The sequence below is a fragment of the Prionailurus bengalensis genome, chromosome C1, assembly GCF_016509475.1.
Source record: "Prionailurus bengalensis isolate Pbe53 chromosome C1, Fcat_Pben_1.1_paternal_pri, whole genome shotgun sequence".
In the NCBI taxonomy this organism is placed as follows: domain Eukaryota; kingdom Metazoa; phylum Chordata; class Mammalia; order Carnivora; family Felidae; genus Prionailurus; species Prionailurus bengalensis.
Genome location: NC_057345.1, coordinates 38,363,493 through 38,377,357, shown reverse-complemented (window position 1 = coordinate 38,377,357; position 13,865 = coordinate 38,363,493). Strand labels below are relative to the sequence as shown.

The 13,865-nt window shown below is 35.2% G+C and overlaps 1 protein-coding gene across 2 annotated transcripts in view; it reads left to right on the top strand.

Annotated features, from left to right (window-relative positions):
* SPATA6 (spermatogenesis associated 6) overlaps positions 1-13,865 on the top strand; it is a 142,985-nt gene that overhangs the window by 102,138 nt on the left and 26,982 nt on the right. The window lies entirely within an intron of this gene.

Genomic DNA, 13,865 nt, shown 5'->3' with positions numbered 1-13,865 from the left:
TGCCTTCCAAGTATGGGGGCTCTTGTTTTATGGCCCAGTATAAAACAATTCCATTTCTTGCAAATAGATTGTATTCTAAATGGTAGAATGAGGGGAGGTGGGGTGAGAAATAATTATTTTGAAGAAGCTTCCCAGCTGATTTTTATGTTATTTAAAAGAGGAAAAGAGCCAGTCAGGTTTACTGGGTTTAATATTAGAGACCATCAATATGAGAATATTTTCTGAGGTAAGGCAAATAAACATATATATGACGGGCAGCTGGGAAATAATTACAGTGCATTCTTTTTGTGATTTTTTTGTTCCAGCAGTTTAAAAAACAATCATTTATCATGAGTGTCATGTTGGGAATCTGACATTTCCTGTCTCTCGCATTTCCTCTTAGCTGCTGCCACTTCAAGGGTAAACATTATCCTAAGTTCTAATGGCAAGATTAGTCTTACGTGTTTTAATTTTTATATAAGTGACATCCTTCAGTATGTACTTTTTTCTCTGACTTGTTTCACTTTGATTTTGCAATTCAGACTATCGTGCGCTACAGACATCTTGTTATATTTAGAAACAGTTCTTCACTTTTGCTGCTATACAGTATTTTATTTTATGAAGCTACTACTGTTGATTTATTCATTCCTCTGTTAATGGACATTTGGGTTGTTTCTGGTTTGGGCTCTTATAAAGCTGCTATAAGCATTGTATGTATACCTTGATGTGTATATAGAATACAATGATGCAATGAAGGTATCATTGTATTGAGTATGTATTCTTATTTGGAATTGCCCAGTCATGGGCTGTGTGTACACTCAGCCCTAGAAGGTGCTGTCAAAAGAATTTTTCAAGTGATTTTAACTACCTGTGTGTGAGAGTTGTACTTGCTGCACATCCTCACTGCTACTTGATTGATGTGTGTGTGTATGTGCTTATGTAAGTTTTCCTTTTGGCATTTGGTAAGAGGTAGTTTATCATATAATGGTTTTAATTTGCTATTTCCTGATGACTAATGTATATGTTTATTGGCCATTGGATATTCTCTTTTGTGAATGCTTGTTCAGGTTATTTGTGAATTTTTGTACTGAATTGTCTCCTTTTGGTTTTTTGTTCAGAGTTCCACATAGATCCTTGATATGAATTCTTAGATATATATTTTGTAATTGTCTTTTCTCACTCTATGCCTCATATTTTTATTTTCTTAGTGACATCTTTGATGAAAAAAAATTCTTGATCCTAATGAATCTATTTCATTATTTTTAATTTGTTGATCAGCATTTTTAGAAATTTTGTGTACTTCGAGACTTTCTCCTATGTTTTCCTCTAATGGGTTTTTGGGTTTTTTTTTTTCACATTTAAATGTATGTTCTGGTTAAAATTATTTTTTCTGTATCATGGTAGATAGATCTCAAATCCCAAGAAAGGTTTAAGCCTCCACATTTCTTTCTAGTTTTATTAATTTTATATATTTTGAAGCTGTGTCATTGGTTGGATATAGACTTCAGACTGTGATATGAGCCTTTTATTGTGAATGCCCCTATTCATCTCCTTGCTTGAGGGTAGTACGTTTTATCTGATATTTGTATAGTTAGAATGGCTTTATTTTGGCTAGTCTATGAATGGTATATATTTTTTTCTTTTTTCTTTTTATCATTGTATTTAAAGTGTATATATTGTGAGTAGCACGTTTTGTTTTTGTTTTTGAAGAATTAAAATCTAGGATTTTTATGTAGATTGATTGTCTTTGGTTGGAATTAGCAAGCATTTTTATAACTTATTTTCCTTTTTATTAACTTGTTAATTCATTTTCTAACTCTTCTATTATTGGCTGCCCTGGAGATTTCAGCTTGCACACTTGACAAATTATTTTTTGTTCACCTCCCTACCAGTATTGGGGCCTAAAAACATTTAACCCATCCCCTTTTTTTCATATTTTTGCATTTTAATTTTGTACTTTAATTCTACATGTATAAAACACACAAGAAATTAATTTTGTTTATATGATGTTTATTCATACTAATCACTTATTTATCTGTTGTATTATTCTTCATTCTTTCCTGCAATTCCATGTTCCCATATGGATTCTAGAGTAATTTTCGTTCTGCCTGAAGAGCATCCTTTAATACTTCTTTCATGACATTCTCCTGGCTGTGAATTCTGATTTTGTTTGAAAACATCTTGTTTTCACTTTTATGTGGGATGGTTTTACTGGATATAAAACTCTAGGTTAGTAGTTATTTTCTTCTCTTTTATTTATTTATTTATTTATTTATTTATTTATTTAACGTTTATTTTTCAGAGAGAGACAGCATGAGTGGGGGAGAGGCAAAGAGAGAGACAGGGAGACACAGAATCCAAAGCAGGCTCCAGGATCCAAAGCCACTGAGCCACCCAGGCAACCCTCTTTGTCATTTTAAAGAAGCTATTCCATCATCATCTGGCTTCTTTTATGTCTTGAAAAGTCAGCTCCTACGCTTTTGAAGTAATGTAGGTATTTCTCCTCCTACTCCCGTTATATTTAAAATTCACTCTTCCACTTTGTGTTTAGTAATTTTACCATTATATACCTAGATGTGGTATTCTTAGGTTAATCTATGTTAAGTTTTCAGAGCTTCCTAAATTTGTAGGTTGATATTTTTCATCAGTTTCAGAAAACCTGTAGCCATTATTTCTTTCAACATTGCTTCTGCCCCATTATCTGTTTCCCGTTCTTCTGGACTCCCAGTTATATAAGATTTTTAGACTGTATCTCATATATATCTTATGCTTATTTTGATATTTTTAATTCTTTTTTCTTTTCCTCTCTCTCTCTCTCTAGTTTGATATTTTCTTTAGAAATGTCCTCTAGTGGGGCATCTGGGTGGCTCAGTTGGTTAAATGTCCGACTTCGCTCATGTCATGATCTCACAGTTCGTGAGTCCGAGCCCAGTGTCGGGCTCTGTGCTGACAGGTTGGAGCCTGGAGCCTGCTTCAGATTCTGTGTCTCCCTCTCTCTCTGCCCCTCACCTGCTCACACTCTGTCTCTCTCTGTCTCTCAAACATAAACATTAAAAAAAAATTTAAAAAAAAGAAACGTCCTCTGGTTTGGTAATCCTGTCTCTGTGGTTACATTGATGTTAAAACTATTTGAAACTTTTTGAAAGACATTAACTTTCAAGAATTTTTTGAGAGGCATAAAATACCAAAACTAACTCAAGAAGAAATAGATAATCTCAATAGTTATATATCTATTAAATAAATTGAATTTGAAGTTAAGAATCTTACATAAAAGAAAACACCAGGCCCAGTTGGTTTCTCTGGTGAATTCTACCGAACCTTTAAGGAAAACATAATACTAGTCTTATGAGACAGAAAGTAGAAGGAGGAAAACTTCCTAAGTCATTTTATGAGGTCAACATTTACCCTAGTGTCAATGACATAATAAGAAAAGAAAAATATAGACCAAAATCTTCATGAACATATATGCAGAAATCCTCAACAACGTATTAGCAGATCAAATCTAGCAGTATCTAAAAATGAAAGTACATCATAATCAAGTGGTCTCATTCTAGAAATGCAATATAAATTCATCCTATTGACAGGGTAGATAAGAAAAAGGTTATTTCTTCTGTATGTCATTTCAATAAGCACAGAAAAAATATCCAACAAAATCCAACTCTGTTCTTGATAAAAAGTCTCAGTAAAGTTGAGGTAGAAGGGAACTTCCTCAACCTAATAAAGAGCATCTTTGAAAACCTACAACTAACGTTATGCTTATGGATGAAAGACTGAATATTTTCCCCTAAATTCAGAAACAAGGATGCCCTCTCTTACCATTCATTTAACATCATAATGGGAGTCTTAGACAATGCAGGAAGGAAAAGGAAATGAAATGGATATAGGTTGGAAAGTAAGAAAAAAACCCTTATGTTTGCAGAGGATATGGTTTGCAGGAAATTCCACAGGATCTCCAGGAAAGCTCCCAGAATTAAAAAGTAAGTTTAGCAAGATCACAAAATAGAAAGAAAGCCCATTTTTTCCCTATATACCAGCAATGAATAATTGGTATTTTAAATTAGAAAATCCATACCACTTACAATAGCATTAAAATTCAAGTGTTTATGTATAATTCTAACAAAATATGTTCAGTGTTTGCATTCTGAAAACTACATAATGCTGTTGACAGCAATCAAAGAAGATAGAACTAAGTGGAGATATAGCCCATGTTCACAGATTGGAGAACTCAAAATGAAGATGTCAGTTTTCCCCAATTTGATCTCTGGATTCAGTTCAATCATAATCAAAACCCTATCAAACTTTTTTTTTTTTAATTTTTTTTTCAACGTTTTTATTTTATTTTTGGGACAGAGAGAGACAGAGCATGAACGGGGGAGGGGCAGAGAGAGAGGGAGACACAGAATCAGAAACAGGCTCCAGGCTCTGAGCCATCAGCCCAGAGCCCGACGCGGGGCTCGAACTCACGGACCGCGAGATCGTGACCTGGCTGAAGTTGGACGCTTAACCGACTGCGCCACCCAGGCGCCCCCCCATCAAACTTTTTAATAGAAATTGACAAACTGATTCTAAATTGTATATAGAAGGGCAAAGGAAATTGAAAAACCAAAAACAGTTCTGAAGAAGAACAAAGTTGGAGGACCCACTACCTAATTCTAAGACTTACTGTAAAGCAGGGGCACCTGGGTGGCTCAGTTGGTTGAGCATTAGACTTCAACTGAGGTCATGATCTCACAGTTTGTGAATTTGAGCCTTGCATTGGGCTTTGTGCTGACAGCTCAGAGCCTGGAGTCTGTTTCAGATTCTGTGTCTCCCTCTCTTTCTGCCCCTCCCCTGCTCATGCTCTGTCTCTCTTGGGAAAAAAAAAAAAAATTAAAAAATTTTTTTAAAAAGACTTACTGTAAAGCACAACAGTGAAGACAGTATGGTATTGACTAAATAGTAGACACACATGTCAAAAGAACAGAATACATACGCCAGAAGAAGATCCGCATAAATATTGTCAACTGAGTTTTGGTAAAAGTGCAAAGTCAGTAAAACAGAGACTTTGCATTTGTTGTCTTTTCAATGCATGGTTCTGGATTATAAAAATACACATTTGAAAATAGATCAGAAACCTAAAACATGGTAGAAAATCTAATTATTCATATTTGGAAATTACTTTTAAGATATGACTCCAAACACACCCATTAAAAAAATTGATAAATTAAACTTCATTAAAATTAAAAATGTTTGGTCTGTGAAAGTTACTGTTAAAGAGAATAGAATGACAAGCCACAGTCTAGATGAAAATATTTTCAAATCACATCTATAATTAAGGACTTGCATCCAGAATTAAAAAAAAAAAATCTTCTTCAAACTCCGTAATAAGAAAATCAAGAACCCAATTTAAAATGGTCAATATATCTGAACATACATTTCACTAAATAAACATATGAAAAGATGCTCGATAGTCATAGAAATACAAATTAAGGGGTACCTGGGTGGCTCAGTAGGTTATGTTTTGGACTTTTGGTTTCATCTCTGGTCACTATCTCATAGTTCATGGGATCAAGCCCCAGATTGGGCTCTGCACTGTCAGCTTGGATTCTCCCCCTCTCTCTCTGCCCTTTCCCCACTAATGTGCCCTCTTTCTCTCAAAATAAGTTTTTTAAATATTATTTAAAATGCAAATTAAAACTGCAGTGAGATACCACTACCATCTATTAGAATTGTTAAACTGAAGCAAAAACCCAAAAAAACTTAGACTAGTAAATGCTGTCAAGGATATGGAGCAACAGGAATTCTCATTCAGTGCTAGTGGGAATGCCCAATGATACACCTACAGGATAGTTTGGCAGTTTTGCAGTTTTATATAAGGTTAAATGCACTTATATGACCTAGCAATCCTACTTTAAAGTATTTACCCAAATTAACTGAAAACTTACATTCACACAAAGACCTATATGTGAATGTTTATAGAAAATTTATTCATAATTATCCCAAATTAGAAACAATCTATATGCTCCTCAAAAGCAAATGATGAACAAACTATGGTACAGCCACTCAATGGGGAATATAACTCAGCAATAAAAAAGAGTGAGCTATAAATTCATACAACAACATGGAGAGTCTTAAATTCAGTTTGCTAAGTAAAAAAGCTGTGAGGCTACAGATAAAAAGAACTAATTACTGTATTCTTTTGCAGGGATTTGCAAACATTTTCTGCAAAGAGCCAGAGAGTAAATATTTTTGGTACCATAGGGTCCCTGTCACACGACTCAGTTCTGCTGTTGTAGCACTAAAGCACACATAGGCAATAGGTAAACAGGTGAATGTGTCTGTATTTCAGTAAAACTTTATCCATGTGCACTAAAATGTGAATTTCATATGATATTCATGAAACCTCTCCCCCTCCCATTTAAAAAGGTAAAAATTAAGAAAGTAGGGATAGAAGGAATATACCTCTAGATCATAAGGGCCATATACAAAATACTGACAGCTAATATCACCCTCAATGGGGAAAAACTGAGAGCTTTCCTGCTAAGGTCAGGAACATGACAGGGTTGTCTACTCTCACCAGTGTTGTTCAACATAGTTATGGAAGTCCTGGCCTCAGCAATCAGACAACAAAAAGAAATAAAAGGCATACAGACTGGCCAGGAAGAAGTCAAACTTTCACTCTTCCCAGACAACATGATAATCTACATGGAAAACCCAAAAGACTACACCAAAAATTGTTAGAACTGATACATGAATTCAGCAAAGTTGCAGGATATAAAATCAGTGTACAGAAATCGGTTGCATTTATATACACCAGTAATTAAGCAGCAGCAAGAGAAATCAAGGAATTGGTCCCATTTACAATTGCACCAAAAAACCCATAAAATAACCTAGGAGGGGCACCTGGGTGGCTCAGTTGGTTAAGCATCTGACTTTGGCTCAGGTCATGATCTTGGGGTTTGTTGGGTTTGAGCCCCATGTTGGGCTGTGTGCTGACAGCTCAGAGCCTGGAGCCTCCTTCAGATTCTGTGTCTCCTCTCTCTGCCCTTCCCATGCTCATGCTCTGTCTCTTTCTGTCTCTCAATAATAAATAAACATTAAAAAAACCTTTTTAAAAAAAATAAAATAAAATAACCTAGGAATAAGCCTAACCAAAGAGGTAAAAGATCTGTACTCAAAACTATACAAAGCTTATGAAAGAAATTGAAGAAGACATAAAGAAATGGAAAGACATTCCATGCTTATGGATCGGAAGAACAAATACTGTTAAAATGTCAATACTACCCAAAGCAATCTACACATTCAATGCAATCTCTATAAAAATAGCACCAGCATTCTTCACAGGCTAGCACAAAAATTCTAAAATTTGTATGGGACCAGAAAAGACCCTGAATAGCCAACATAGTGTTTAAAAAGAAAACCAAAGCTGGAGGCATCACAATTCCAGACTTCAAGCTGTATTACAAAGCTGTAATCATCAAGACAGTATGGTACTGGCATAAGAAAAGACACATAGATGAATGGAACAGAATAGAGAACCCAGAAATGGACCCATAAATGTATGGCCAACTAATCTTTGACAAAGCAGGAAAGTATATCCAGTGGAAAAAAGACAATCTATTTAGTAAATGGTGTTAGGAAAACTGGACAGCAACATGCAGAAGAATGAACCTGGGCCACTTTCTTATACCATACACAAAAATAAACTCAAAATGGATGAAAGACCTAAATTTAAGACAGGAAACCATCAAAATCCTAGAGGGGAAAACAGGCAACAACCTCTGTGACCTCGGCCACAGCATCTTCTTATTAGACATGTCTCCAGAGGCAAGGGAAACAAAAGCAAGCATTAACTATTGGGACTTCATCAAGATTGAAGTCTTCTGCATAGTGAAGGAAATAATCAACTAAAAGGCAACCAACAGAATGGGAGACAATATTTGCAAGTGACATTGGATAAAGAGTTAATATTGAAGATCTATAAAGAACTTATCCAACTCAACACCCAAAAACCAAATAATCCAGTGAAGCAATGGGCAGAAGACATGAACAGACAAAGAAGACATCCATATGGCAGACAGACACATGAAAATGTGTTGACATCACTCATCATCAGGGAAATACAAATCAAAATCACAGTGAGATACCACCTCACACCTGTCAGCGTGGCTAAAATGAACAATTCAGGAAACAATAGGTATTGGCAGGGATGTGGAGAAAAGGAAATACTTTTTGCACTGCTGGTAGGAATGCAAACTGCTGCAGCCACTCTGGAGAATAGTATGGAGGTTCCTCAAAAAATTAAATAGAACTACCCTGTTATCTAGCAATTGCACTACTAGGAATTTGTCCAAAGGATACAGGAGTGCTGATTCAAAGGGGCACATGCACCCCAATGTTTATAGCAGCACTATCAATAATAGTCAAATAATGCAAAGAGCCCAAATGTCCATCAACTGATGAGTGGATGAAGATTTGGTGTATATATACAACAGCCTATTACTTGGCGATCAAAAAGAATGAAATCTTGCCATCTGCAACAACCTGGATGGAACTAGAATGTATTATGTTAAGCGAAAAAAGTCAGTTGGAGAAAGATAGATATCGTATGATTTCATTCATGTGGAATTTAAGAAACAAGATGAACATAGGGGAAGGGAAGGAAGAATAAGATAAAAAGAGAGAGGGAGGCAAACCATAAGAGACTTAAATACAGAGAACAAACTGAAGGTTGCTGGAGGGGTGTTGGGTAGGGGTATGGGCTAAATGGGTAATGGGCATTAAGGAGGGCACTTGTTGGGATGAGCATTAGGTATTATATGTAAGTGATGAACCACTAAATTCTTCTCCTGAAACCATTATTACACTATATGTTAACTAACTTGGATTTACATTTAAAAAATTTTTTTAAAGGTAAAAATTACTTTTATCTTAAGGCCTTACCAAAACAGACAAAGGGTCAGAATTAGCCTGGGAGTTGAAGTTTGCTAACCCCCATTTTACTAGATAAGTGTGTTTTATACAGGGTATTGGATTAGCAATTATGAAAAGACTTTACATATATATATATGAGAGTTGGACAAGTAAGTAAATATATCATAGATAAAGATAGCCAGGTTTTTCAGTGTCAGAAAATAAGTGACAAAGAAACAAGGTGGGTGAGGGGTGGAATGAACTGCATGATGTTATTTGTTGTCTAAAATAACAGTTTAATTCATGTTTATTTTAATATATAGAGAGAGATTGGTTCAGAAATACAGAGCTGATTGTATATTTGGGTTAATACACATCCATGGTTCCCAGTTTTGCCCTCCAAAAGGGCCTAAAAGGAGTGACAATCCAATAGCAGTGAGCAACCCAGCTTCCAGATCTTGGTTTCTAAATACCTACACTCAATAAAAGTTATCAGGACTCTTAGAGAAATAGCTGATTCTGGGGCTAGGACAGGGAAAACACAAGATTAGGATGGAACATCTTGTAGTATGGGAAGTGAGGAATTGCTTAAAAAAAGAAAAGGCTGAGGGGAGTGAGTGAGGAGAATAGGGGCATATAAGAAGAACACAGGAGCCAATCTTAAGTCCCTGTGGCCGTTGTCAGAATAATTTGAGCAACAAAATAAATACCAATATTTGGATTATGACCCAAAGAATAAAATAAATATCCATGAGTATATATTGACATAAGCGAAACAATGAATGACCAAGGATGAAAATGGACACATCTTCCTTACAGAAGATTTGTAAATAATAATTGAGGATACTGCCCCCTCCAGGAGGTGGAGCTTAATTCCTCTTCCTTTGAGGGTGGGCTAAACTTAATGATTTGTTTTTAAAATAGAAAGAAAGTGTAACTTGGAGATATCTGGAAGACACCACCTTTACAAAGTGATCGAGTTTAATATCAGTAATCATTAACTCATGCTGATATCCTGTATTCCTTGATATCAGGTAATGTGAAGGGTTGTTCCTCAAAACCCATAACCCTGGCCTAAACATGAAAAAACATCAGACAAAATCAAATTGAGAAACTTCCTACAAAATTCCTGATCAGTACTCTTCCAAACTGTCAAGGTCAGAGAAACGAGGAAGGACAGAAACTTGTCACAGATTAGAAGAGAGTATAGAGAAATAATGACTAAAAGCAACATGATATCCTGTATTGGATCCTGGAACAGAAGTGCATCACTGGCAAAACTGGTGCAATGCAAATAAAATTTCAGTTTAGATAATTACTGTACCAATGTTAATGTCTTAGTTTTGCAAAATGAATGGTGGTTACGTAAGATGTTAACATTAAGACAACCTGGGTGAGGGGTGAAGTTCCTGTGTATAAGAACTCTTTTATCTTTCAACTGTTTTGTATATCTAAATATTCAAAAATAAAAAGTTAAAGTGTAGTTGATCCTTGAACAATGTGGGGGTTAGAGGCACCACACCCCCTTCACACAGTCAGAAATCTACATATAACTTTTTTGACTCCCCTGAAACTTAACTAAGAAAACAAAAAAAAAATCATAAGGAAGAGAAAATAGATTTACAGTACTGTAAAAAATCTGCATTGTAAGTGGACCTACACAGCTCAAACCCATGTTCAAGGGTCAATTGTTTTAAGTTCTTAATTTCAGCTCTTTGGGCTTTTAACTGAGAACTAGTGTGATTATAGGCCCTTCCCTCTCAAAGGGTACTATGTATAATTCTTCTTACGCAAGACAGCAGAAAATCTCTTCTGCTTTTCAAACACTTTCTGCTTAGCTTTTTGTCCTTTTATCCTGCACTGTTTCACACATTCTGCTAGTGTCTTGAGGGAACAGTTAGCTTGGTTTTGCACCCATCATGTCTCAATGGATTTTGGCCTCTCAGGCTTTTAGTTTTGTACATCTAGCGTAGTAAGACTGCCAAAATCCTGCTGGTTTCTTTGTGCTCCAGGAGTGGACCTGTGGTTGAACAAAGCATCGATTCCCAACATTTTTGTTCTATGCTCAGAACACAAATGCCCCCAGGAAAACACCAGCTGCAGAGCTGCAGACCTTCAGTTCACCTCTTCTCTCAGAAGTACTAGTGGCACTGTTCATACCACTGTTTAAGCAGCTTCCTAATGCCTTTAAACAAAAACAATATATATGCAGTAAAGTTGCTCATGTTGGCTTAAACTTGGCACTAATGTCAATATCTTAAATTGCTTTACACTAAGAGTGGCCTGAACACAAGCTCTTAAAATTAGTCATATTTTTCCGCCTGTGTTAATTCATATGGTATAATCGAGCTTTTTCCACCAAATACCAGCATGCTGTGTGTCTGGCACTATGCACAGCACTGGGGGTCTTTTTCATGAAATCAGATTTCCTGCCCATAAGGAACTTATATAATCCAATGATTATTTAATAAACCAATAAATAAATATAAAAGTAAAAAAAAACCTGTGGCACACTATATGATTAAGTATAAGAATAAAAAGCATAAATAAATAATGCCATTGTTCTTCCAGAGAGAAATAAATTGATTACATAGGAATAACTGTTTATTAAATGTTCACTACGTCCCAGGCACTCTGTATGTGTTATTCCATTTTATCATCACAATAATCTTACAAAGTAATTACTATTTTAAAGATGAGCTGAGGCTCAGAAAAGTTGAGTGACTTGTATAAGGTCATGTAGCCATTTAAGATGATTGGAACCGAGATTTGAATCTAGATTAATAGTAATAGTCTTTGATCTTAACCACTAAGATCTACAGAAGTAAACACACAGAATACAATCTGACACACATTAGTTCGATAATATGCCCAAACATAAACATGTAAAATATGCAAATATAAGATCTGTCAACAGAATACATGTTCAGAAACAAATAAACACCAACATACTAGACGTAGACATTGTGGCCACACTCTGGACACAGGTCAGATCAAAACACAGTTTGGTCCTACTTGAAGGGTACTCATAGACAAAGATATACCATCTTAAAAGTAAAAATCAGGGTTTTTAAATTTATTTTTTTTACTTCACAAAGAATTTTACAATTTATAAAAAAAGGGTGTGTTTTTTTTGTTTTTTTACTTCACAAAGATTTTATTTAAATATCACCCTCTTCTGAGACCGTGAAAAAGTCCTTTATGAATCACTAAACATTAGTACAGAGGAGAGGTAAAACATAATGTGTTGGAAGTTTGGTAATCATTAAAAAATTAAGAGAACTTGGGGCGCCTGGGTGGCGCAGTCGGTTAAGCGTCCGACTTCAGCCAGGTCACGATCTTGCGGTCTGTGAGTTCGAGCCCCGCGTCGGGCTCTGGGCTGATGGCTCAGAGCCTGGAGCCTGTTTCCAATTCTGTGTCTCCCTCTCTCTCTGCCCCTCCCCCGTTCATGCTCTGTCTCTCTCTGTCCCAAAAATAAATAAACGTTGAAAAAAAAATTTTTTTTAAAAATTAAGAGAACTTATTTCAAACAAGCTAATGAAAGTGTGATCAGGAAAGATTCAGTTGAAAATAAAATCTAGTTAAAAAGGTAGCAAACACCCACCATTTTGATTTTCACATTTATTCAAGAAAATGTAAGATCACTTCAACAAAGACCCCAGTCCTTTTGCTAGTGTATCTAAAAATTCCAGACGCTAGTGCCTTTTGACAGAAATAAGGTACTAGAGGGAAACACAGAATATAGGATAGGTAGGATAAATAGAAAACAGTAAATTAATACTGTTATGGCAGTGTCTTCTCCAATTAGTTGTCTGAAACTCATTCTCTAATAGATTACTAAGGAAAGGCTCATGGGATAAATGTCATCTGAGTTGCATGATAATATTTTGTTTGTAGTCTTTATGCCTCAAAGTTACTTTGGCTAGATATAAAAATCCTTGGCTTACATTTTCTTTATTATAAATATGTTACTTGATTGTGATACAGAATCTTGTTGTCCAAATCTACTTAAAATCCAATTTTCTTTCCTTTGTGAGTGACTTGGTTTTTTAGCTTGGAAATTCAGGGGTTTTTTTTTCCTTCATTTTTAAAGTTTAGTAATAATAGCAGCATACATGATGGTGTTGATTATTCTGGATTGATTTTTTTCCATTGTACATCGTGTGTCTTTTGTTATATTTTCAATATTTTTATGAATATTCTCTTAAATGATAACTTTTTGTATATATTCTGTTTCCTTCTCCTCTCCTGTATCCTCTCCTCTCCAACTCTTTCTTTTTCTTTCTTTCTTTCGCCTTTCTTTCTGGAACTTCCATTATATGTATGTTGGATCTTATTTGCAAATGATATGTATTTTTCCCTGTCTCAAATTCTTTTCATACTTTTATTTTTCTTAAAATCAAATGATTTTTTCCTTTTCATCATTTTCTCTTATGACATTATTATTCATTCACTTTTATATATCTTCTAGTTTACTTTTCCTTTCCAAACTTATTTTTCTTTAATTTCTTATTTTTCTGACTTTTATCATCTCATTAAATTTTTTTTTGTGATTTCTTAAAATATACTATTTTTAAGGACTTTTAGCTTTGTTCTTTTACTTCTGGGTTATAATAAACCTTTTAGATGGCTACCAGTGATTTTTTGCCTACTAGTATTCCCACCCCTGTGTAGTTACCTCCCACCACACATGAATGGGGCTAATCTGTGTAAACAATAGACTGTTGCAAAAATAACAGTGTATGACTTGTGAGGCTAGATCAAAAAGACATTGAAGCTTCTGTCTTTTTCTCTCATAAGATCATTTACTCTTGGGAAGACAAATTGTCAAGTTATGAGGATACAGGTAATACATTTGCCTGCCATCTGTTTTGTGAACATGTCTTCTGGCATGTTTTCATTGAGGGCATCTTATTTGGCCTCCCCCCACACCCCTTAAAGCTTTTTATGAAATTTAAACCATTTATAATGATTATTTTGAACTTTTAGAAAGA